The sequence below is a fragment of the Ictidomys tridecemlineatus genome, chromosome 4, assembly GCF_052094955.1.
Source record: "Ictidomys tridecemlineatus isolate mIctTri1 chromosome 4, mIctTri1.hap1, whole genome shotgun sequence".
NCBI classification, from domain to species: Eukaryota; Metazoa; Chordata; class Mammalia; order Rodentia; family Sciuridae; genus Ictidomys; species Ictidomys tridecemlineatus.
In genome coordinates this window covers 195,493,834-195,520,649 of record NC_135480.1, presented here as the reverse complement: position 1 = coordinate 195,520,649, position 26,816 = coordinate 195,493,834, and the positions used below count along the sequence as shown (strand labels likewise).

The 26,816-nt window shown below is 43.2% G+C and overlaps 1 protein-coding gene and 1 long non-coding RNA gene across 2 annotated transcripts in view; both read left to right on the top strand.

Moving 5' to 3' along the window:
* The first annotated feature begins 1,586 nt into the window (after nt 1–1,586).
* Brinp1 (BMP/retinoic acid inducible neural specific 1) overlaps nt 1,587–26,816 on the top strand; it is a 173,034-nt gene continuing 147,804 nt past the window's right edge. The window contains exon 1 of the mRNA XM_021723473.3: nt 1,587–1,949. The gene's annotated coding sequence lies outside the window, so the exon portion shown is untranslated. The remainder of the gene's footprint in view (nt 1,950–26,816) is intronic.
* Nucleotides 7,419–15,682, top strand: LOC144377344 (uncharacterized). The gene is made up of 2 exons (XR_013438258.1): nt 7,419–15,110; nt 15,411–15,682. It is a non-coding gene; the product is annotated as an uncharacterized LOC144377344 (long non-coding RNA).

The following is a 26,816-nucleotide window of genomic DNA, read 5'->3' as shown; positions in this document are numbered from 1 at the left end:
AGTTGCCCAAGAAAAAATCAGTCAGAAAGAGAAATCACCAGCCTGGTCAGTGACTGAGAGCTGTCCGTGGTGCTGACTCCCTCATTTAGAATAGAGTGAATTAGAGGAACCCGGAACTGGTTGCTGCTCCCTTCCCTCCCCTCCCTCTCCTTAGTCCTGCACTCCGGAGACCCAGGGCCATCCTGGACATCTCTGTGTCTTTCCCCTCTTTTTCTTCTTCATTCTTCGTTAAATACATACATTTACTCAAGTCCCCAGGGCATCACTCAAGTATTTCTCTTCATTTTATTCCAAGACTCTTCTTCCACCTTATTTCCTTAAAGGCCTTCTTAAGAGTCACATCTCTATCCTCTCATCCTTTGGATAATAATAAAGTGATTACAATAGGAATCAGAATTGCAGAAAACATGCATTGAGCATTCACTAGGTGGGAGAGATCTTTTTATATGCTTTTACATACATTGGCTCATTTAAATTCCACATCAACTCCCTTACATAGATAGTCACATTATCCTAGTAAACATGAAAAATCGAGGCTTAAGAAGTATGTAATTTGGCCAGCATCCTGTAGCTACTGGCTTTGCACTCCCCTCTTGAGCCTGTACTTTTGAATCTGGGTTCCTTTAAATTCCCCAACATTTCGTCTTTATGGTTTCCTGCTCCTCCACTCTGTTAGTTCCACGGCTGCTTCCCACCCTGGCTTAATGTCTAAGAGACTAGGAATGTGCATTGCTGGTGCGGTTTAAATCACAAGGGAAGCAAAGTAAGCACACGTACAGAATATGCACCGTGTGGGCATTCCGATCGCCCGAGGGCCTTCTTTTCTGCTTCTGAGAGAGGCCCAGTGTCAGCAACCCCAGCCGGCAAGCACCTCGGGCTCCATGCGGAGTCTGGCTGTCTACATTCATGTCTCAGTCCCTGTACCCTCGCCTCTTCCCTGCCTCTGGTGGTCTCCAGAGAACTTTGCGTTCCCCTCAGCTTCTCATTCCTCCATCCTGCCCACGTAGAGAAGCGCTTGCTTCATTCCTGGGGGTTACGTGGGCTCCCGCCGACACCAGGAAACACAGTCTCAAACACAGAGAGGCACAGACACAAACGGACCCACATGGGTACCTCCCCGGAAAAAAGAAAAAAAAACCCACGCTCCGATGGGTTCACGCAGCCCCACGAGTACCCGCATACTCAGAAACACTCGGGTACTCGCGACGCACGCAGCTACAGACACGCTTAAGAACACCACCATTCGGGATCTGCGCACACACGCAGCGTCGGTGGATGCTCAGAGCCCGAGACGCACCGCCCGGTCCCCAGACCCAGGAGACTCCCGGGTGGCTCAGCCTCAGCCCACCCAGGCCGCCCCTCCCTCCGGGCGGCCTCCCTTCTCTCGGCTGCCTTCTCTTCCTCCTCCGCCTAAAGACGTACAAAACACTCCTCGGAATAAACCCGGCGCTCGGCTCCTCCCTCCCCGCCCCCCGGCAGCCGCTCCCCCATTCATTTTAGCCCGTCTCCGGCTAAGTCCCGCCCCCTGCCTGGCCCGTCCTCCGCTGCTCCCCGCCCGGAGACCGCGGCGCACTTGGACTTCCCTCTCCATTCGCCAGCCGCCTCGCTCCCGGTCCCCACGGCTGCGAACTGATCTGGCGCGGGGGGGAGGAGGAGAGCGCAGGCGAGAGTGGGAGAGAGCTGGCGAGAGAGCCGGAGCCAGGAGCCGGGAGGCACAGGGAGTAGTGACCGCCTTCCGGAGCCGGGATTCATGCCTGTCCTCGGGACCAGCGAAGGGGACTTTACGGCTGAGTATGAGCCAGGCTGCTAGGAGCCAGGTACCCCCACGCCTGCAGTCCCCGCGCCGTCCCCGGTATGCGAGCTGGACGCAGGGCTCTCCCAAGTTCCCACCGAGCAGAATAAAAAGCGTCCGCCCGCAGCTCTCCGCCAAAGACGGACATTGACTCCAGGTAAGGCGGCGCCGGTGCAGCGCTCCCGGAGCCCGGCTGCCCTTGGAGAGGGCCCCGCGCCGCATTCGGGGCGCCCCGGCCGCTCCACTCCCCGCGGCACCCTCATCCGCTCTTCCCAGGCCACCGTCCGCCTCCAAGTCCAAACAGGTTCCGGGGAGGGGGGTCCCTGTACGTGGGGCTCCAAGGGTTAAATGCGGCTTTTAGTAAAGTGGCATGTGTGCCCCCGCGCGCTCCCGACGTGTGTACCATGGTGGGAACTTGATGTGGTGCTAGTGTGTGTCTGCGTGTGCGGCGTCGTTTGCGTTTGATGCGTGTTTGTGGTGTGTGTGTGTGTGTGTGTGTGTGTGTAGGGGAGGGGGTGAAGAGAGGTCCTATAACCTACTTACGGCGCGATATGTGTGTGAGCATGTTTGTATGTATGTTTGTATGTGTGCGCTTGTGTGTCTTTTTAATTAGGTCTCTCCAGCTTACACGAAATGGGATCCTTACTATAGGATCACGTAGCCATCGGGAAACCCGCTGTGGACTTCCTCCCTGGGCTCCGGGCTCGGGTTTGGCGGAGATGATAGGGATATGGATGGCATCATATTTAGCCCAATGTTGGTACCCTTGAAGGAAAATTCCTCCAAAGGATGGACCTTCGACACACTTGGACACACCGTTTAATATGAAAGAGAAATGACCAAACCCTGAGGCAAATGAGATGCTGTCACTTTAAATTCCACACTGGGCAGACTCCGGAATTCTGATGGGAATTTGGAGGCACTGGGTAGCCTGTGATAGAGGAAGGGGAGAGTCAGCGCGGTGGGCTTCTTATCTGGGGCTGGGCAAGTCTGGGATAGAGATGTGCCCTGTCTCTTGGTTTAAAATATCTCAGCATAAGGACATTTCCTGTTTCTGGTGGTTTTGGGGGAGGATCAGGGCAAGTTTATGTGGTTCTCCCTCTGGGAAGGGAGAAAACATCCTCTGGGGACTTGCTTGTCCATCACCATTGCATGGGGTCTCAGGGGGAAATTTCATGTAGGGGCAGCTCTGCAGTTCTGGGTGATAGGAAGGCGATATCTGGGCCACTTCCCTAAGACAGATTTTTCTTTCCTCCCCATCTCAGGCAGGCTTCTTAAGCCCCCCAACCCCAGCAAATCTTCTAAAACTGTGTCCCCGCTGGAGTTAGAAGGATACAGGAGAAGGCAGAGGTGTGTGTGTGTGTGTGTGTGTGTGTGTGTGTGTGTGTATGTGTGTGTGTGTGTGTGTGTGTGTGTGTGTGTGTGTGTGTGTGAGAGAGAGAGAGAGAGAGAGAGAGAGAGAGAGAGAGAGAGAGAGGAGAGAACCGGTTGGGGAGACTTACAATTTGGGAAGGGACCGTGGGTATTGAGCCCATGATAGAATGTGGCGGTAATTGACTTAAACTGCTGTCTGGTTTGCACCTCACACCTCTTGTTTAGCTCCAAAATACTGCCAAGGGCAGGGTGGGGCATGGGAGAATCTCTTTTAGGAAGACAGTTTGGGTCCAGGCCCTCTTTCCTTTTTCTTCCACCTTTTAGGAGTCTTCCTAGGTAAGTCCCTTGGCCACCTTGGCTAGGTACTCTTGGTCTTGGGCTCTGGGGCCAGCCATTGATTTGATTCCCGGCTGTCTCTAAAAGGCTTGCCCTACTCAGCAAAAATGCTGAGTTTTACTGCTGTTAGCATGGCTTCCAGACTCGGCAGCTGTTACTTTCTCAAGGTAAGAGGCAGCCGTTCTGCTACCAGGCAGCAAAGCCAGGAGAAGACAAGGCTGAGAAGGTGGAGCCCAGCTTCGTGTCTACCTCAGCTTGAAGGGACCACCAAAAAGGGTTTGAGAGAAGAAGAAAAAAACATAGAAATACACTTGGCTTAAGCATTATTTATATATGTATATATTTGTCTTCTGGGGTGAGATAAAAGCAAATGTGTGTTTGCAGGAACCTGCCCCAGCGAGTGGGTGGCTGTTCTACCTGCAGGCACTTGCAGACATACCATTCTCTGGCCAGAGGCAGCTACCTCAGGCTGAAGCCTTCACATTGCCACAGAGAATCTGCTTCAGGAAACTCCAGTTAGAGCAGAGCTGCCTGGTTCATTTTGGGTAGAGGGTGTGAAGGCAGAGGAGGAGACCCCCTGCTGGGAACCACTCTCATTTTCTCTCTCTTCCAATGCATAGATGATCGAAGCTGGAAGGAATATGAAAGAGCAGACAGGCAGGACTCTGTGGCCCAAGACAGGATGAGGATCTCCTAACATTCTCTAGGGAATTGGTGGCATGCCCAGAGTTAGAACCCAGGTTGCCTGTCAGTCATATCAATGTCTTTCTCTCAATCACTCTGCCCAGGGATTGTGTATTGTTCTCCACCCTGCCTGGCCACCATGTTCCCACCCAAGGGACAGCTGCTTGTCTTTCCCTCATCAAACTTCTCATTTCAAAGACGTGTTTCAGAACTTCTCCATCTGGAAATGTGACCCTCGAGAGAAATGACCCAATGTGCCTCAATCACTGTTCCCCATAGGCAGGCATATCTGTGCACGTATCAGACACACACACACACACACACACACACACACACACACACACACACGCAAAACATAGATTCTTTCTCCAGTGTCTTTAGATAATTATACACAAGCAGGGAACCAATACTGACTATGACTGGTAGACAGAACCCATCAAAGCATCTGTACTAAGCCTGAGCTTCTTTATTAAGGAAAACTTTGCTTTCCAGAGTGCTAAGTGTACACCCACCCATCAGTGCAAATACTTCAGGCAAATTAATTTCTTTATATTAATTAGAATCTGAGCCCCATATGTTTATTCATGTTGCAGGCATAGGAGCGCAGGCAGGCACGCACGCATGCTTACAGGCACTCACGTGCACGTGTGCTCACACAGGTCCAGAAACCTTTCCTGCTTGCTGCACTCCCAAAAGACATTTGCGACCTCCACACCAAATTGGGTTCCCCCTTATAAAGGCATCTCTCAAAGTAATATTGGGACTCTTAGTTGCGGGGAAAGGGAGATACAAACCCCTGTGAGTCAGAGGCCCTTTAGAAGTCAGAGTCAGGCTCACTTACAAGTATACTCTCAGTCTTCCAGATGCTCTTTTTGGGGGTGCAGGAAAGTACTGGGAAGCACAGGGTTTTAGGCCCAACTACTATAGTCTTTTCCACGCAGGTTTTTTCCGGGGTTGAATGGCACTTTTGCTCCCAGAAGGGGGAGCTGTGACTCCATTTCAACCAAGGAAAAACAGCAGAGAGATTCCAAATCAGCTGTTGGGCCCCTGTTGAGTTTAGAAGGCCCAGCTCAGGCTGCAGTGAGTACATTTGTGGCAGTATAGGTGGAGATGGTAAAAACACCCTTCCCTGTTCTGTTCAAGTAGGACATCGCTTTCTTAGTGCATTAAGGATTTTATGTTATTGACCCAAAAGTTCTCTTTTCTCTGAAAAGGTCTTTGTCCAAAGATCCTTCAGTTGTATGAGGAGACATTTTATGATTGGCATCCTCTCTCTTTCCCCTCTCAGTTCCCTAGATAAAGTGATCGGCATGTATCACCTAGATATCCACTAAGGTTAAACATACCTGGTCCTTCTCTTCCTGCTTCCCCTTTGCTAAAACCCAAGGTTGAACAAATCAATTACCAAACTGCAGGTGACCATACTATCAAGATGGGGTAATTTCAAAAGGACAAGTCTTCAAATGTCATTCTTCAAATAATCTCCCTCATTTTTTTCCATTTTAATCCTTTATTATTAAAAATAATGAATCTCTCTACCATTCTTTCCACCATTTCCTACCTTTAGGGTTTACTTTGTAAAACACTATCCATATTTTAACATCTAGCTCAAATAACCCTTTCAAGAAGACTTCCCAAGACCTTATTCTGGAATTAATCTCTTTCTTCCTTCCATTGCTACATAATTTTGTCTGAGACTATTAATCCGTTCTCCTGGATTGCACTGAGGGGATGGGTCTGTCTTGCCCTCGTCAGTGTTCTTCTTGGGAGCCTCTTTGTATCCCCAGGGACTGACACCAGTGGTTGCTCTGTAAACGTTTGCTTTGGCATTTCATGTCCAGGCTCAGCAGCAGCTGTCATCTCTCTTCCTCTCTCTCTCACTCACTCTCTCTGACAGTCGCTTCCTATTTACTCAAAGCCATGCTACTGTGGCTTCCAAGTAACGGCTCTTATACTGATAATATTGTAGGGATGTTGATCATACGGGCAGAAAGTTATGTCCTACTTGGAAGAGAACATTACCCCTACTATGTTCCCAATCTTTCATTCTGTTCTCTCCTTCCATCTCCCTTCTCACCCAGTAGGGCAAACACCGACCGTGTTTCAGAAGAGGAAAGTGAAGCTCATGATGGTGAGGTACCTTTCCCAAGGTCACATAATGAGCAAAGCATGTGAACCTAAGTCCTCCTCACTTGAGCATCTCTGTGCTTCCCTCTGTACAACTGAGTTAATGGATGGCACATGAGATGGGTTTATTCAATGGCCAGAAATAGCAGATACATATTATTAACTTTTTGAAATTGATGGTATGAAGGTGTCATGGAGTCATTGGATAAAAAAAAAAAAATCTCAGTATTTTATTTGAGAAGTTTCTCTAAAGAAACCCCTGATGGTTTTTCAATAACTGAACTTTCTTCTTATTCAGGAATCAGAAATCCTTTTGGTAACAACACTCCATTTTAGTTTGAGTCCTTTTGGAGCCCATGAGTTCATTACCACACAAAGCAGTCTATGTTGTATTTGCACAGCTTTGTTGGAATATTTTCTTTTTCTTTTCGACTTTGACCCTAAATCTGCCTTCTCTCTATATGTCTCTGAAATCACACAAATACAATTCTCTTTCAGTTTTCTGTTCTTCACATAATACGCAAGCATAATCACATAACTCCCAAGTTTTCTTTTTCTGAGAAGGGCCTGTCTTCACAGTTCTGTCTCCTGTAACATCCTTTTAGGAGGCCTCTGACTATGCTGGATATTGTCCTATGAATATTCTCTATTTTATCTTATTTTTTAAAGGTTTTTGGTTTTTGTTGTATTTGTAGATGGACACAATATCTCTATTTATTTTTAATGTGGTGCTAAGGATCAAACTCAGGACCTCATACATGGTAGGCAAACGCCCTACCACTGAGCTACAACCCCATCCCTTATCTCATATTTAAGGTTTAGAAGGCACAAAAAGGGGGATCGACAACCTGAAATTGAGTGAGGATTAAAAGAAAGCATTAATTTATTAAGGTACTCGACACATACTTATTGGGTCCCTGATATTTGGAAAACATTGCTCTAGACTAGCACTGTTAAATAGAACCTTCCGGAATAATTAAAATGTTCTCTGTGCTGTCCAATATGGTAGCCACTTACTGCATGTTATTAGTGAGCACTTGAAACATCTCTAGTACTATTGATAAACTGAATTTTTAATTTTATTTAATTTGTATTGATTTTTATTTTAGTTTGCATAGTTATATTTGGATAGTGGTTACTGTATCGAATAGTGCAGGTCTAGACATCAGAAACGAAGCATGAATGTGGCCCTATTTTCAATGGAGCTCATACTTAGTAGGCAGAGATAGATAATAAATGAGTAAGCAAATAGACTTAGCACAATAGTGTCACAGAAAAGAATTGGGGGAAATCTGCTAGAAGAGAATGTGGGTAATTTCACCTGAGGTAGGTTAGTCAGGGAAAGCCTTTTTCTGGGCAAGTGGCATTAGAGCTGAGATTGAAACGAGGAAGAACTAGCCATGAGGTTGTGTTGGGCAGGAGCATGAGAGGCAGAGAGAAAGATGACAATGTGGTATCACCCAGAGGGAGGCTGGGGTTGGACTGAACTCTGCGTGGCTGAGGATTTGAATGAGAAGGAGAATCATGATGAGGCAGGCAGGAGCCAGAACCCACAGGCCTCAGAGAGGGAAAGACGCGGCATCTCTCCTGCACTACAGCCCTGGCTGGGAAGCAAGTGGTGTGAGACCTGAGGAGAGTTTGGAAGTTGACAGAGGCTCATCATCAGGTTCTCATGATGGGTTTTCATCCTGTTCAATTTCAAACCGTGTTTAAACAAGTTCTTCTAATGTGAGTTCGTAGGCCTGCTCTGAGTGTCATACCCTGGAATGCCCAAGTCTAAGGAAGGGGGAGGAATAGGAGTCAATTTGGGAGGAAAGAAAGGAAGGGAGAAGGTGCTTGCAGTGAGACTGGGGTGAGTTTCACTTGCCAAATATTAGGGATCTTGTCTGTGAAAGGCCTTGAACAAAGCGACTTAGGGGCTACATCACTGAGTCCAGCCAGGTGCTGGCCATCTAATACAAGAGGTCTGGCAATCCCTACGTAATCATCACGCATAATAGACCAATATCACCATTTCCCAATTTCTGTGAGAGCGTGGGGAGTGGAAGCCACATCAGTAGAGAAAGTGATGATGAAGATGGTGACGGTGTCAATGATCAGAGACCGTATCCTTTCATTTTAGATCCCCGGAATTCCAAACCTTATACAATAGGAGCACAGGAACTCAGGGCTCTGGCCACTGCATATCTAGACCTCCTGGGGAGCCTGTGTTCCCCTCTGTGGGCTTGTCTTTGTAAATTGGGAAGGACCTCATGTAGCTTGACCTCACTGAAGAGGTGTTGCCCAGCTCTACAGAAATGCTGCGAGACACAGTTGTTGTACAACCAGAAAGACACGTGCACGGTGGCCATATGTCACTGTAAAGTCTAGATGACCTCTCAAAAATGAGCAAATCTAAAAGAAGTCATACCTCAGAGCACAGAAAGGGATCCAAGACAGGGTGGCCGAGGGGGATAGATAGATGGTTATCTTGTGCTGCTGGTGAAGCTCTTAATATCTAAGTGATTCAGTGTTGCCACGAAACCCAGTGTCCTCCTGGAACACAGAAGGCTGCCTGGAAACCCGTAGACAATCCTTCCTACTGAGGGGGCAAAGAAGACAATTAAGAAGATAATGAGGCCGAGGAGAAGTGAAATTAATTTTTTTTTTCATGAGAGTGAAGGGGATCTTTGTCTCCCAAGACAACTAGCTTTTGGATATTGCAGGTGGCCTAAAGGAGAATAGAAGAAGAAGAATGAGTGTGAGAAAGTTAAGAGCAGTAAATGATCAGACCACCCTACCATCCACACACATACATGAGCAGGGAGCCCAAGGAGGAAACGCCATAGATCATTCTGCACGAATTCTGCTCTCAGCGTGCAGTGGTTTCTCATGGGGTGCAGAGCTGTGTGCAGGATGCTAGGGCCAACTTGGGAACAGCTAAGTGATGGTATGCCCCCAAGGGTGCAAGGTAGATTCATAAGGCAATTAACAAAGGCAAGATGCAGGGCTTTTTTTTTTTTTTTTTTTTTGGTGTAAACTGCAAAGGTCGGAGCAGCGGGGCTGCAAGTAAATGACCCATCTGAACAGCTAGAACTCTTTGTAAGGGTTAATTCAATACTGGCCCCAAAGGGTTTCTGAGAGATAATTTATCTAGCCTTTTAAAGGTCCTGCAAATGAGCCAGTGGGAACCTCTCGGAGAAAGAATGGATCCTGGGGGGGTAAGGTGGAGGAGCCCAGTTTCAGATCACAAGTGGATACTGGATACTGACGGAGGAAGGGCAGACATCCAGTATACGAGGGAACCTTAGAGGACCCGCCCTACGAAGTGATGAGTTGTCCGGTTTCCGTTCTAAAATTTAGCAGTCTGCAAAAGTAAATGAAACTCTGGTGGGCTGTGGAATCACAAGAGATGTGGAAGCCCCAAGATCATCCTGGAAGTGCAGTGTGAGAACTGTGACAGAGACAACTGGCTTTAGTAAGTCCGCTCTGTTTGCACAGTAAGAGGTAAGCTAAAATGCTCATGGAAGTTGATGAGTTCTGAGTTCATTGGCACCTCGTCGGGGAAGGACCGACAAGGAGCCGTGCCGCTACTATAAAAACATCTGCACCAGCACAGTAGCCATTAAAAAAAGAAAATCAGCACTTTGGTGTGTTTAGGAGTGTAGGGGAAAGATTGAAAAATAGATTACCCGGCAAGGCTGGGTAATACGGTTTTGCTGCTGGGACACATTTTGGAGACATGACTCTTTTAGATGAAGTGGTCCTCGTCAAATGCCATTTCCAGAGATGGCCAAGGATGGGGAGGGCTGCGGGGGGTCATAAAGAATTTTATTCTGAGTGCATATCAACAGAACAGCATCCTTCAAAGTCCAGTGAAGCCTTACAAATGATTTCTGAAAATATTGCCAGGTCAGCCTCAGTTTTGCTTATCCTTTCTCTTTCCTGACAGTGGAAATTATGCATTTATGGAGAACTCGGGATCTTCACCTAGAGACGGCCGGATTGTGACTGTACTAAAATCATTCGTGCAGTGGGAAAGTGTATGGGCTAAGGGTGTCACATGTTCTTTGTTCTGTAATGGATGATTGATATAGATTTCTTGTTGAATCTTCTCAACAAGCTCACGGGTAGTATCTCCCATTTTAGAGATGAGGAAACTGAGGCACATAGAAGTGATACTACCTGTCTAAGACCTGTCAACAGTATGCTATTGAAGATTTGAGACTATTTCTATGTGACTTGAAAGGAGAGAGGTTAAAAGCTTCAATGCTGGCGTTTGAATACCTGCTTTAGTAACTATCTGACCTTGCTCTTCCATCCAGTAGCTATCTGACCTTGGCCAGATTGCCCAATGCTCCCATGTCAGTTTTCTCATCTGTAAAAGAGAATAAGAATGGCAAGTTTGCATAGAGATAATGTGGGAAATTAATTCATTTACACACTAGGTGCTTCACACAATGCCTGGCAGATCATCGGAGCTATATAAGCATTTACTGCTATTGCTTTCTGTGGTTGCCCTGATACAGTTGTATAAGATTAGCATTGCCTGCACTCCTGGGGTGTGTTTTCACGCTAGAAATACCCCACGTGAAAGAGATTACTATTAGGTTCAAGGGACTGCCTTGCTGTTTTAATCAGCTTTTTTGCTGCTGTGACCAAAAGGACTGACAAGAACAATTTTAGAGGAGGAAAAGTTTATCTGGGGGCTTACGGGTTTCAGAGGTCTCAGTCCATAGATGGCCAGCTTCATTGCTCTGGGCTAAAGGTGTGGCAGAACATCATGGTGAAAGAGTGTGGTCTAGGAAAGCAGCTCAGAACACAACCACCAGGAAGCAGAGAGAGCAAGTGCCCCTCACGAAAACAGCATGTATACCCAAAGGCATGCCCTCAATGACCCATCACCTCTAGCCACACGCTACCTGCCTACAGTTACCACCCACTTAATCCTCATCGAGGGTTTGATTCACTGATTAGGTTAAGATGCTCATAACCAAATCAGTTCACTCTAAACTTTCTTGCATTGACTCACAATGAGTTTCCAGGGGACACTCATATCTAAACTATAACATTGCAAAGGAACTCACTCATCCTTTTTGTCAACACCCTCCCTCCCCATCCTCCAGGGTAGCGTGTGACACTTAGGAGATACTGAGAAAGCAGGGGAGGTAGAGAAGTATGCAAAATTACTAAGGCAGGTTTTTAAATTTCAGAAAACAGATACAGACTTAAGGTCATCTGTCCCCAGAGCTGAAAATCATCTTCCACACTGTTCAGTTTAATTTTCACTTTTGTTTTTGTTGTCGTTTTGTTTCATTGTATACATAGACTCTTCTTTCTTAAGATCCAACAGTATCTATGTTGATTTGAGAACTTGAACTCCCGGCAGCCCATCTCACTGTACCTTTTTGCTTGGCTTTCTAATCTATTAGTGTGCTTATCAGGTGTGCAGGGGAGGGTGGCTGATGGACAGGGTGCTGGATGCCCTGGTGTGATCTGGTCTCCTCTTCCTCATGAGTCAGTCCACTCTTCATCACTGTCATCACCTACTTTACCAAGAACTCGCATGTCTTGACATGATTTTTATAATCTCATTAACCTTTATATTAACACTTTACAATTGGAACTATTCTTCCATTTTCCTGGTGAGGACATTGAGGTTCAGAAATGAAAGGACCCGCTCTAAGATATTAAATTGGTGGTGGCATCAGATCTCAGCTTGTGTGTGCTGTTGGTCATTGGTAATGTTATTACATTAACGTGCCTTCCCTCCTTCCACTAGTCTAAGGCATTGTCCAGCGGTCAGCAGCTTGGTGGCTTGCCACAATCAAGGTTGATGATTGCTACTTGGTCCCTATTGTCTTGGGCCAGGTCCGCCATTGCAAATCTCCCCCCTTCTGTTATGCATTTGCCTGGGATTCTGATCTTATACATGCCTAAATGAGAAAGGCATCTATCTCACATGTTCTAGGAGATGTTATAAATGGCACTGCTGGAGGGAGGCTTCTTAAATCTCCTTAACAATCTGCATTTTACTTTCTCCCCTTCTTTATCTGTCAGCATCATGAATATCTTCCACTCTTCCAGTGCTTTCTGGCTGCCAACTTCATAGCCTCTTAAAATAGTAATTTAACTTCACAATGCCTCAGCAGGAAACCTTAGCTTAGCCTGTTTATTTGTACCCATAAGTTGTAAAAGTTCAAATGCTGCTGAGACCAGGACCAGTAGTCATAGAATATGCTACTGTTTACCACGGAACCAGAGTCAGGTGCCAAGATGTTACTTTTCTTGGGGATAGAACCACCAAAGGCACTTCTGATTACAGTAGTGCTTTTAAAAGCAGTCAAAGGAAGAGGGTGGAGGTGGCAGGAATTGTGGCAGCCAGATGTTGCAAGATAATGTATGTACATTTTTCTGTATGTGCATCTGTCTCTCTCTTCTCCTCTCTTACACCCACACATGTATATGTGGAAAGAAAGGAATACTGAACATGGTTGAGTGTGGGAAGGAAAGAGAGAGAGAAGCAAGTCCAATGCCAGTTTCTTTTTTCTTAATAATGGGACATGAAGCCAGAGATGGTCTGGAGATCACCTACGATCAGAAGATGGTTTGGAATAGAACTTTCAAGTCACAATGGAATGGGGAACACATGTGGTCAATATATTTATTAAAAAAATATTCTGGTTCCTTAAAAATCAATAGCAGTGGGATGCCAAATACTATTACCAAAGTTTTGTTTTGTTTTGAATGTCACTTCCAATTTGGATATTCATGCAGGGAAAAGGACACTTTGGTGTAGTGTTGGCGGTAATATGTATTAAATGCAGAGTCTTTTTATGAAATGTGACTTTTATTTTTTTTTTCATTTTAAAACAAATGAAAAAGCAAGCCTTGTTTTTACTGAGCACTTCTTCTGTGCCAGACACTGTTCTAAGTGGCGTGACAAAACCAAGACCCCCATCCCCATCTTGGAGCTAACACTGTAATTGAGGGAGAAGATAATATATAAATAAACAAGTAAAAATATATTGTGTGTCAGATGGTGATAAGTGTAATAGAGAAAAATAGAACGTGGTTGGAGAGGGAAGATGTGGGGACAGATGGCGAGGTGGGAGAGGGCTTGTTGTTCTGCGTAGATGGGAGAGGGAAGCTTTCATTGAAAGGCTGACACTGGAGCAGGGCCACCAGAGGAGACCAAGAGGGCACCAGGTGGACACAAGAAGGAAGAGCATTCCAGGTGAGGCAGTGAGAATAGAGTCTCTGAGGTGGGACTGTGCACACGAGGGAGAGGGTGTGGAAGGGGCAGTGTGCCTGGGCTGGAGTGAAGTAGGGGTAAAGGAGGATCCCCATTAGCAGGAGAACAGGACTTCATCTTGATCTGGAGGACTCTCAGCTCTGTCTCTCTCTATCTCTGTCTTCATCTTTGCCTCATCTCTAAGGAATTCCCCATTCTAGGAAGTCAGTGAATTAGATGTGCACAAATTTGTGAAGATGGGCTGTTATTAGAACTTTTGTGGAACAACAGAAGAAAAAAAAAACAAAAGAAATTGTATAATGGAATACTGAACAGACTTTGAGAATGGTATTAGGGAAGCACATGTGTACATTTGAAGGCAGCATCAAAATACAGAGGCTCATCTGTAAGGTGGGCCTTATATTATATTATATCCGTAGGCACTTAGCAACGCACCTCATATACAGTAAGAGTTTCATAAATGGCACTTACGACATTTATTGATGTCAACCTATTTGTTAGTGAACTGTTAAGTTAAAGAATCATAAGGTCAAAAACACCATGGATAGCACCATTGATTGTTTTATAAAATGCACCTATTTAAGGGTGGCTTTATTTTGGTAATGGGTTATGAGTCAATTCCAGCTTTTTCTGCTTACCTCTATTTATAATATTCTGTAATGAAAGTGCATTACTTGGATAATCAACATTTTAATGAGTAGGATGTGGGGGATCAGTGAACAATTCGAGGTAAGAAAAAGAGCCAAAGCAGAGTAAGTACATGTTTTAATGCAGAGTTTTCTACATTTCTAAGTTGTGCATCCTAAATCAAATTCAAATAGTCAGTATATTTGTTTTTCTGATTTGACCTTGGCCCGAGCAATGATAGTCCTAAAAATTGAAGATTTTCTAGGTGGTTTATACTCTCTATTGAATATCAAAATAACTCTCACACCCTTTAAAGGAACTGCACCACCTCTGTATCACCTGGAATCATTTCCCATCTGGTGGGACCTTGTGCTTCAGTTCAGTAGCAGGTAGGTGGCAGCTTCCTTGGCATCAGGAGACTTTTCCTCTCACACTCTCTTCATTTTGAATTTTGGGTAAATCAAATCCGTTCTCTAGACCTCAGTTTCCTCCCTTGTAAATGAAGGTTTGAGATTCAAGAGAGGCTCTGAGGAATGTTCTGCAGCCCACCTCAGGAGGAAGGAGGGGTGGATCAGATGAGACTGGATCTGAGACCCTTCCCGGCCTGCCACCTGTGTCAGAGCAGCTCCACTTCATCTGCTTGGCTTTATTACATTTCTGTATTTGAATAAGAGGCTTCAAGGCTTTAAAGAAAGCTCACAATCATTGCCTTAAACTTTAAATTGTCTCTCCAGTGGACTTTTGAGTGACGGAGGCTGTCCTAGATTAAACCTTTGTGCTGAACTCTTTGCAGACCACAGATGACGAAGGCGCATCCCAAGGGTTTCGAGGGAGGAGAAGACATGTGAAAGAAGGCACAGAGGGAGCCTTCGTCACCCTTGTCCTCACAATGCCTGGCATATAATTGCCACCAACTGATGAAATTAATTCTAAGAAGTATGTGCTCCATTTACGATAGTATCTTATAGAAATGAAATGTTTGTACAGGAAGCCTCAGGAATACATGCATGTTCGTTCACGTTGCCCAGGGAAGTCTGGGCAGGTGGTGGCATTGGAAATGGGCCTGGAAGGTTCTGAACTCCTGGAAGTGGAGAAAGGGGGCCTTCTGGGTAGATGGAATGGTGGACCCCAAGACATGACCTAGCTGTGTTGTCTCACATCACAGAATCATAGAAGGTTAGGGCTGCGCTAGGAGACATGTTAGGATTCATTATATCTGTCCTCTTCTTCTGACAGATAAAGACATTAAGACCCTGACAAGGGGGATCGTCTTGGCAGAGGTCACATTCTTACTTCAGAGGACACTAGACCTAGAGCACCAGGTTCCTGCCTCCCCATGTGCATTTGTTCCCGTGACACGGTGTTTTTACGTCATTGTTCACAGTGCTCTGGTGCTTGGAAAACTCAGAGACTGGAGAGACTTTGTGATTTACCCTCTTGGAAATCCTAATGTATATAAGTGTATTCAAGGCTTGGTCAAGTGTTGTAATAAAGGGAGCTTTCACGTCTTGATGTCTTGATGTCAACTTTCTGAAAATTGTTTGAGTTTAGAATTTTGACTTGACATACACACACACACACACACACACACACATATACACATATATTTAAATTTAATTCTTATTAGTAACCTGCATAATGCACTTTGGGGAGTTCTAACACTAGACAAGTCAATCTTCTCTATAAGAATATTATACATGTAAAATTTTTTATACAGCCAATTTTGGTGATATACATTATTATAGAAGTGATGATCATATAAGAAAATTGTCAAAGACTAGTAAGAAGCTGGGCGTGGTGGCGTATGCCTGTAATTCCAGTGGCTCAGGAGGCTGAGGCAGGAGGATCACAAGTTCAAAGCCAGCCTCAGCAAAAGCAAGGCACTAAGCAAGTCAGTGTCTCTAAATAAAATACAAAATAGGGCTGGGAATATGGCTCAGCAGTTGAGTGCCCCTGAGTTCAATCCTCAGTACAAAAAAAAAAAAAGTCTAGTAAGAAGGAAAGTTTCCGAGGTTTAGTGTAAGCTTTCTTACGGGGAGTCGCTCCAGAAAGCATTCTAAGTCCTAATTTCAAACCAAAAGAGAGCTTTATTTACCTGGCCAGGGACTGTAGAGACACAAGCTCTGTGATAGGACAGCAGCTTCCTGGTCCATCCAAAGAGCATATAAGCAGAAAACCACAACTCAGGGACTTGCTTATCGTCATGGAAGCTAGCCAATCCTAGAATTTAAAACATTGATAAGTGGGACCTGTGGGCTGTAGGCAGGACCAGAATTTTCCAGTCAGCAAGCAAGTGAAAAACAGAAGCTAAAAAAGCATTAGCTTTGCAGTTCAGTTGACCCCAGTCCTGGGTTCAAGCACGTGCTGGATAGTCACATCCTGAATTTGGGCAGGGGTTGGCAGGTCGAGAATCTACTTCAAAGTCATGTAGACCCACAAGGGCATTTAAACCCAGGATTAAATAGGTTTAATCAACCACTATTGCTGCATCCTGAGTAGGGTACAATTTGTGGGGTACAAAGTACAGAAAGACATTTTTTTAAAAAAATAAGGAAACAGCTTTCATTTCAGTTTCTCAGAAACAGCTTGTAACAGTTTTCTTGTAGAAGACAGCAAAATGGAGTCTTAGGTCTGACCATGACAGTTCTTGCTTTATAATTGTCTCATCTCACTTATCAAAATCTTATATCTATAATCTGTATCTTTTACTAATCTATAACCTATCACTTACACTCTTATTGGTTGTATTTCAGTTCACACCACGACAGCTTCAACTCTTTCCTTCTTTCCCTCCTTCCTGTTTTTAGTTTATTTTATTCCTGATATCTTCTACTCTTCAAAAAAATATATATGTATGTGTATGTATGTATGTGTGTGTGTGTGTGTGTGTGTGTGTGTGTATAAAATCTACTTTGTTCCAGGTTCTAGAAAGTCTACCATGAATAGAGTATCTTTCTAATCAGAAGCTACTGTCAGCTCCATAAGATGACGGATGTGCAGCCTGAGAACGCACTGGAGCTGGTGCCGTGGTTGGGGTACCACAGCTCGCTAAGGCTTAGAGAGGTCAGACTGTGGGTGCCGAAGGCTGAGGAGCCAGCTGGGGAGGCCCGGAGGCCCTTGCAACTGGAGTGGGAGAGGAGGCAGCCAGTGAGTCTGCAGAGCATGCTAGGGGTGCGGCTCAAAAAATAATCTCGGGTAGAGCACACGAAGCCTCAGAACTCAGATTAAGTCATCTCCATTGAGAAAACTGCTGAGAACGTTTAAGACTGTGCATTGACTTGATCAGAGATGAGATGGGGAAAAATAAGTAGGTGGGAGAGGGCCGAGGGGAGGCCTGTTGTCCTTCAGTAGGTCATGGTAGTGGTCCCCGGGCCAGATACAAGCTGTCCTTCTAGACTGGCACAGTAACCGGGAAGTGGATGGACCCAGGCGACTCTGCGATGGGGGGACCAGGGAAAGGGAAGGGTTGAGGGCGGCTTTCTCCAAGGTTGTGTCAGATCTAGGCCCGCTCGCTCTAACTAGTGCTTCCAGAAACAGCAGGGTCTCAATTATCTCACCGTGGGCTGTGAAATTCTAAAAAAAAGTTCTCCAAACAAAATTAAGTTTAATTTGCTTTAATTGAAAAATAAACACATGCCATGTACAGCACTCTCAAGAGGAGGAAAAAAAAAGGGCTAGAAAATGAAATGAACAGTTGGGTGTGGAAGGCCCAATTATTGGATATCCTGAAATGGAAATTGGTATTGATTGAGAAAATGAATTTAGAATTAAATTCAGTTACAGGATGCGTAGGCGTCCTCTCTAGGCTTTGATTTTCTTAATTTTTTTTTTTTTGGGGGGTGATGTTGCTATTTTGATTGTTATTGAGGACGTTATGAGGCAGCTGTGGAATTAAAAAGAAAAAGAGAGCTATGAACTTGGAGTCAGACTCTGACCACTTTTCTATCACTAAGGGACTTTTGGTAAATCGTGCATTTCTTAGCCTCAGGCTTCTCGTCTGTAAAATGGGAGTAATAATGCATACTTCACTGAATTCCCCAAAGGCTTAATAATTAGTACACATGGAAGTTCTACATAGTTAAGAGCTGATGGAGAAGGAGGAAGGTGTGGAGGAGGGTTAGGAGGCATTAGCCAGGAGGTAGGGGTAAGAGTGCTTCAGTGAGTTTAGGTGATGCATTCTCCCACCCAGGGCTTATTGAGAGGTATGCTCAGGCGGTTCCCTGGAAGTTGGGATACAAGTGGAGAAACCTCTGAGGCTGGCCTCAGGGGCGCTGTCTTCTAGCAACAATCTTTAGGCCACAGAATGGAACCCAGAGTCCGATGGGGTGGAGGGTGGAGATTTGCAGGCCCTGAGCTTTGCTCTAAGATCTCTCTTTATTCTTTCTTTTTATGACCCTCTGCCTTCCCATTAGACATGCGGCACTTGACGCTGACTTGGGCTCCTCCTCGTAGGGAATGGCATGGCAAACTTATTCACATTTGGGGGATAGCACTTAGAATTCTAAGCTCTCATTGCCAGGTTCTTAATAATATTGACATCTGAGGATCATAATAACGAGAATTTTAGAGTCTATCAAACTTTAGAATCAGAGACTCTTTGAATAGTGAGGACTCAAAGTCAGAATCTCATAGACTCTCAGAATGGAATGTGCATACAAAATAAAAGAATGAGCCAAAATAGGAACAGGCATCCCATCTGCGGGGTGGGGTTTGGAAAAATGGGTGTTTCTCTTTCCTTATATTTTTCTGTACCTCTTACATTTCCTGTCACGAGCCTGATTAACTTTTGCAAGCAGAAAAACAATTCTGAAAAATTAAAAAGAAAATGGTGATTTTTCTAAAAAAAAAAAAAAAAATTCCAAACTTGGTACCAAATCTTAAAAATAGAATCATGGAATCAGAGTCTTTCAGAAGGGAGTGGTATTTTGTGGTTATCTGGTCGACCTTCTTTCTCAATTCTAGGAAAATACTAATAGAGCATTAAAAAGGTAAGTGATCTTGAGACTGAATACATGTGCAAAAATGTCTAGGAGGAAAACACAAAGCTTAGTAAAAGTCTGGTGAATATACTGGCCAAACTGGGGCACTAATGGCACAAACAGGTGGAGCTTCTGAATATTGTAAGATTGCTTGGAGGGCCGATTGTTGACGTTATTGACACCTAAGACAAACACTTATCATGAGTAATGGAAAGCTTGAAGCAAAGCAGGATTGGTGGCTTTGCTCACCGACCATCCCTGCTATAATTCTTGTGTTGGCTAAACCTATCCTTGCTGTCATTTTAGAAAATATTTCCTTAAATATCCATCTTCTTTTCTAGGACTGTAAGCTCCAGGAGGGTAAGAGTGATACATGAGTTTCTAGGACTTCTCTGGGGATTCTAGAAAAGTGCTTTGCACAGCTGGGCACTTGAGACATCTGTTCCTAAAATCTCTTCCCTCAGAGCTTCCTCTCTTAGACACATGCTGAGCTATTGTTGATCTGTGCCCTTGGTTAGGTTTGCTCTGAAGCATTGATTTGTGTAGTGAGGGCTGCTTTATAAAGAACCTGCATCTGTTTTGTGTGTGTTCCTTGTTTCTTTCACAGTCCACGTTCTCTCCCAGGACCTCAAATCCTAGTGCGGATTTTGACGGGTACAGGAAGAACCTGGCTGGAGGTTTATAGTCTGAGCGAAGCTCTTTGATACCATGGAAGCTGCTTGAGTGAGTGAGTGTGTGTGTGCATGTGTGTGTGCTACTCACATAAATTGTGAATGTGGATGTTTTGTAGGGGAGTGTGTGATTTGTGTTTGCATGTATTCACAGATTCCTACGTTCGATTACGTGTGAATAAACTTGTGTTGAAATGAACGTGCAATAGGCATGTTACACATCTACCTGTTGACAAGGAGTATACTTTGTTAATGGGTAAGATGTGAATGCATACCTTGCTTCTGACAATGAAGTAGGTGCTTCCATGAATGTTAATATATCTGATTTTCCAATGATGACTTAGGTATTACAGTTTTTATTTTGAAGAGTATCAACAAAGGCTTTTAAAATTGAAGTGACTAGGGCTGATATTTAAAGTGAAGTTCATATTTTTAAGTGTGCTGGTGTTGAGTACTGGGGTATATGTGTGGGATATACATTCATGCACATGTGGAACATGCAGGCATTTTTACATGTACTTCTTAATGAATGTGTATATTAAGTGAATATATGTGTGTGTATATCTATATCTATATCTATCTATCTATTTATCTATCTATCTATCTATCTATCTATCTATCTATCTATATATATATATATATATATATATAATTAAAGCACTATCTTCCACCAAAGAAAATGGAAAATGTGTGTGATTGATTTGAGGATTGGGGGAGCAGGGGAAGATGAACTGAGTCATGTGGGAAAAACATCTAATTGACAGAGAATGGTAATTTAGTATCATTTTGTCCACATTGCTGAACCAACTGTGTGCTTTTCAAGGATTCTGTACCATAAGTTATTAATCCCCAAGAACTTTTTTTTTTTTTTCAAAGCATGTTCATCCAGGCTCTGCCAGGCCCATTGAATCAGGGGTTCACATTTAGGGATCGTCTCGAGTATTTTGTGAAATTCCCCTGGCAGCTCTGAAAAGCATCACTGGCTAAGAGCCTCTGGTCTGACAGCCTTCATCCAGAGCAGCAGTTCCCAAACGCTGATGTGCATCCCCAGTTCTGTGGCATTGATTGACAGGCAGGATTCCAGCCTCCAAGGTCCTCAGAGGCTTGCTCAGCAAGTCTATGGTCAGGACTCAAAATCATTTGAATAGCACCCAGGTGTGTCCACTTCAGGTTATCCTGAGACTGCAGTTTGTGAGTCACTCATCTGGATGTTAAAGTAGACTTGAAAGATGGAAGAAAGCAGCAAAAGAAAGCAAATGCCAGAGGGTGTTCACGAAGCAGAGGCTTTAGAGGAAAAAGAGATTGGGAAGAGGAATGTGGAGGAAGAAGGTCTTAGGACTCTTGGGGTGATTATTTTACCAGTCTTCCAATGATAATAGGACCTGCAGGGAGGGATCTCTGCAACAGGCCATTTTTCTGTTCACAAGTGATGAAATTGAAGCTCAGGGTTGATTTTCTTGAAGAGACTCAGGTTCAGGGCTGGGATCTGAATCCAGGTTTTCCTACCTTTCCATCCACTTCCCCTTCATGGTTCCCTATGCTGGGGGTTTTCTCTGCCTAAGACCTGAACCCACATAAATCTTCTGCTGTCTCACACCAGCCAAACCACATAAACATTTTTGCATCCACTACGCTGACGCTCGGAGGGGCTGAAATAGAACTTTGAAATTCTCCTTCACTTTTAATTAAAAAAAAGATTTAGGCCAACCCTGGGTTCCCACTTCTATTTAACTGAGACTGCTTTTAACCGTTGCTGTATTTTTATCGTTGCAAATGTGACGCACAGATCCATCTTCCTTGCAGTGCTTCTCGGTTTCTGCTCCATCTGTTGAAGAGAAAACATTTGCAGAAATCACTCGGCTTCTCTCCAAGGGCTGAAACTTCAGTGCTAGCAAGGAATGCAGTGCAGGAAGTGGAGCTGAGCACTGGTGAAAACCGGAAATGGCTGAAATTTTTTCCAGGATCTTTTTGATTTTCATTTTCCCAAACTAACAGTGTTCAGTGTATCCAGCCAGGCCCTCATGTTCCCCAGTGTGTGTGTGGAGTGCACCTACAGTGTGGCTTAGTCTAGATCCCATGTGTAGGTCTGCACTGTATACGTACTCCCACCCATTCTGAGGTTTTTCCACTTTCTCTTTCAATGGATTCAATGGATTCATCCTTCTGTCTCATTTTTTTTTCTGTCCCCTATTCTTGGCAAGCTCCTATGTTGGGGTTCATTAATTATGAGAACTATATTTGGTGTGGGAAAGAGCATTGGAAGACTGGGGTTCATGTCTTTGCTTTTATATATTAACTTTGCTAAGTCTCTCAAAAATCTCCAAGTTCAAATTGCCTGCAAAAGCCCCAGGAGGTGATGAGGATTAAATGGTTTATTGGAAGCACAAATGCATTGCAAACTGTGATGTGCTACACTCACGCTCTACATATTAGCAAGTCATTCATTTGTTAGCTGATTTTGTTTGCTTGTACATTTATATATTTGTTTATTGATGGATCATTTGCTGGATGAGCACTATACTGCAGGAACAGCCTTGCTATATGAAACTGAGGAGGATCAGGTGAAGTTCATATCCTTAAAAAGCCCACAGGTATGACACCTTGATGTGTTGATCTGGAGTCATGGAGCCTGCTGTTTCTTCTTCCTGTGGGGTCTAGGGATTCCTCAAAGAGGGAAAGGTCTTGAGCTGCATGTGGAAGAGTGAAGGTTCCCACATCCAGAATATTGACAGTCTACATGCTGATAAGAATGTGGAGCATCAGGAACTCTCACCCATTGCTGGTGGAAAGCCAACATGGTACTGCCATAATTTCAAAAAATAAGCACCCTCTTACCATAAGACTCAGCAGCCATGCTCCTTGATATTATCCAAAGTCAGTGAAGACTTGCAACCACATGCAAAACATCACACAGATGTTTATAGCCACTTTATTCATAATTGCCCAAACTTGGAAGCAATCAAGATATCCTTTAACAGGAATAGGTGAATTATTTTTTTTTTATTGTTTTATTGGTTGTTCACAACATTACAAAGCTCTTGACATATCATATTTCATACATTAGATTGAAGTGGGTTATGAACTCCCAATTTTACCCCAAATGCAGATTGCAGAATCACGTCGGTTACACATCCACAATTTTACATAATGCCCAATTAGTAATTGTTGTATTCTGCTACCTTTCCTATCCCCTACTATCCCCCCTCCCCTCCCCTCCCATTTTCTCTCTACCCCATCTACTGTAATTCATTACTCTCCTTGTTTATTTTCCCATTCCCCTCACAACCTCTTATATGTAATTTTGTATAGCAATGAGAGTCTCCCTTCATTTCCATGCAATTTCCCTTTACTCTTCCTTTCCCTCCCATCTCATGACTCTATTTAATGTTAGTCTTTTCTTCCTGCTCTTCCTCCTTGCTCTGTTCATAGTTGCTCTCATTATATCAAAGAAGACATTTGGTATTTGTTTTTTAGGGATTGACTAGCTTCACTAAGCATAATCTGCTCTAGTGCCATCCATTTCCCTGCAAATTCTATGATTTTGTCATTTTTTATTGCTGCATAGTACTCCATTGTGTATAGATGCCACATTTTTTTTATCCATTCATCTATTGAAAGGCATCTGGGTTGGTTCCACAGTCTAGCTATTGTGAATTGTGCTGCTATGAACATCAATGTGGCAGCATCCCTGTAGCATGCTCTTTTAAGGTCTTCAGGGAATAGTCCGAGAAGGGCAATAGCAGGGTCAAATGGTGGTTCCATTCCCAGCTTTCCCAGGAATCTCCAAACTGCTTTCCAAATTGGCCGCACCAATTTGCAGTCCCACCAGCAATGTACAAGAGTACCCTTTTCTCCACATCCTCGCCAGCACTTGTTGTTGTTTGACTTCATAGTGGCTGCCAATCTTACTGGAGTGAGATGGTATCTTAGGGTGGTTTTGATTTGCATTTCTCTGACTGCTAGAGATGGTGAGCATTTTTTCATGTACTTGTTGATTGATTGTATGTCCTCCTCTGAGAAGTGTCTGTTCAGATCCTTGGCCCATTTGTTGGTTGGGTTATTTGTTATCTTATTGTCTAATTTTTTGAGTTCTTTGTATACTCTGGATATTAGGGCTCTATCTGAAGTGTGAGGAGTAAAAATTTGTTCCCAGGATGTAGGCTCCCTATTTACCTCTCTTATTGTTTCTCTTGCTGAGAAAAAACTTTTTAGTTTAAGTAAGTCCCATTTGTTGATTCTTGTTATTAACTCTTGTGCTATGGGTGTCCTATTAAGGAATTTAGAGCCCGACCCCACAGTATGTAGATCGGAGCCAACTTTTTCTTCTATCAGACGCAGAGTCTCTGATTTGATATCAAGCTCCTTGATCCATTTAGAGTTAACTTTTGTGCATGGCGAGAGGAAGGGATTCAGTTTCATTTTTTTGCATATGGATTTCCAGTTTTCCCAGCACCATTTGTTGAAGATGCTATCCTTCCTCCATTGCATGCTTTTAGCCCCTTTATCAAATATAAGATAGTTGTAACTTTGTGGATTAGTCTCTGTGTCCTCTATTCTATACCATTGGTCCACTCGCCTGTTTTGGTACCAGTACCATGCTGTTTTTGTCACTATTGCTCTGTAATATAGTTTGAAATCTGGTATCGCTATACCGCCTGATTCACACTTCCTGCTTAAAATTGCTTTTGCTATTCTGGGTCTTTTATTTTTCCATATGAATTTCATGATTGCTTTATCTATTTCTACAAGAAATGCCATTGGGATTTTGATTGGCATTGCATTAAACCTATAGAGAACTTTTGGTAATATCGCCATTTTGATAATGTTAGTTCTGCCTATCCATGAACAGGGTATATTTTTCCATCTTCTAAGATCTTCTTCTACTTCTCTTTTTAGGGTTCTGTAGTTTTCATTGTATAAATCTTTCACCTCTTTTGTTAGGTTGATTCCCAAGTATTTTATTTTTTTGGAGGATATTGTGAATGGAGTGTTTTTCCTCATTTCTGTTTCAGAAGTTTTGTTGCTGATATACAGAAATGCCTTTGATTTATGCGTGTTGATTTTATATCCTGCCACTTTGCTGAATTCATTTATTAGTTCTAGTAGTTTCTTTGTAGACCCTTTTGGGTCTTCTAAGTATAGAATCATGTCATCTGCAAATAGTGATAATTTAAGTTCTTCTTTTCCTGTTTTTATGCCTTTAATTTCTTTCGTCTGTCTAATTGCTCTGGCCAGTGTTTCGAGGACTATATTGAATAGAAGTGGTGATAGAGGGCATCCCTGTCTTGTTCCAGATTTTAGAGGGAATGCCTTCAACTTTTGTCCATTCAGAATGATGCTAGCCTGAGGCTTAGCATAGATAGCTTTTACAATGTCAAGGTACGTTCCTGTTATCCCTAGTTTTTCAAGTGTTTTGAACATAAAAGGATGCTGTACTTTGTCGAATGCTTTCTCTGCGTCTATTGAGATGATCATATGGTTCTTATCTTTAAGTCTATTGATGTGGTGAATAACATTTATTGATTTCCGTATATTGAACCAGCCTTGCATACCAGGGATGAATCCTACTTGATCATGGTGCACAATTTTTTTGATGTGTTTTTGTATTCTATTCGCCAGAATTTTATTGAGGATTTTTGCATCTAGGTTCATTAGAGATATTGGTCTGTAGTTTTCTTTCTTTGAGGTGTCTTTGTCTGGTTTCGGAATCAGGGTGATGTTGGCCTCATAGAATGAATTTGGAAGAGCTCCCTCTTTTTCTATTTCCTGAAATAACTTGAAAAGAATTGGTATTAATTCTTCTTTAAAGGTTTTGTAAAACTCCGCTGTATACCCATCCGGTCCTGGGCTTTTCTTGGTTGGTAGTCTTTTGATGGCTTCTTCAATTTCATCCATTGATATTGGTCTGTTCAAATTGTGTGCATCCTCCTGACTCAGTCTGGGCAAATCATATGACTTAAGAAATTTATCGATGTCTTCACTATCTTCTATTTTATTGGAATATAGGTTTTCAAAATAATTTCTAATTGTCTTCTGTATTTCTGTAGCATCTGTTGTGATATTGCCTTTTTCATCCCGTATGTTAGTAATTTGAGTTCTCTCTCTTCTTCTCTTTGTTAGCATGGCTAAAGGTCTGTCGATCTTATTTATTTTTTCAAAGAACCAACTTTTAGTTTTGTTAATTTTTTCAATAGTTCCTTTTGTTTCAATTTCATTAATTTCCGCTCTGATTTTAATTATTTCTTGCCTTCTGCTACATTTGCTGTTGTTTTGCTCTTCCTTTTCTAGGGCTTTGAGATGAAGTGGGAGCCCATTAATTTGTTGGTTTTTTCTTTTTTTGAGGAATGACCACCAGGCGATGAATTTTCCTCTTAAAACTGCTTTCATTGTGTCCCATAGATTCCGATATGTTGTGTCTGTATTTTCATTTATCTCTAAGAATTTTTTGATTTCCTCCTTTATGTCTTCTGTAACCCATTGATCATTCAGTAACATATTGTTCATTTTCCATGTAATGTAGGATTTTTCCTTCCTTCTTTTATCATTGATTTCCAGTTTCAAGGAATAGGTGAATTAATAAGCAAACTTTGGTACATCTAGATAATGGAATATTTTAAATATATATATATATGTTATATATTTAATATATCACATGTAATATTGACATATATATATATTTATATGTCAATATTACATATGATAAGTGTACACACACACAAACACACATCAAGTCAGGAAAATATTGAGAAAACTTTAGTGCATATCCCCAAGTGCAAGAAGTCAATTCTAAAAGGTTACATAACACAGAATTCTAAATACATGATATTCAGGAAGAGGCAAAGCTGGAGACAGTAAATCTCAGTGGTTGTCAGGGGTTAAGAGGGAAGGGAGGATGAATAGGTCAAATGCAGAGAAATTTTAGGGCTTGAAATTATTCTGTATGATGCTATGTTGTTGGGTATATGTCATTATATAGTTGTCCAAATGCATGG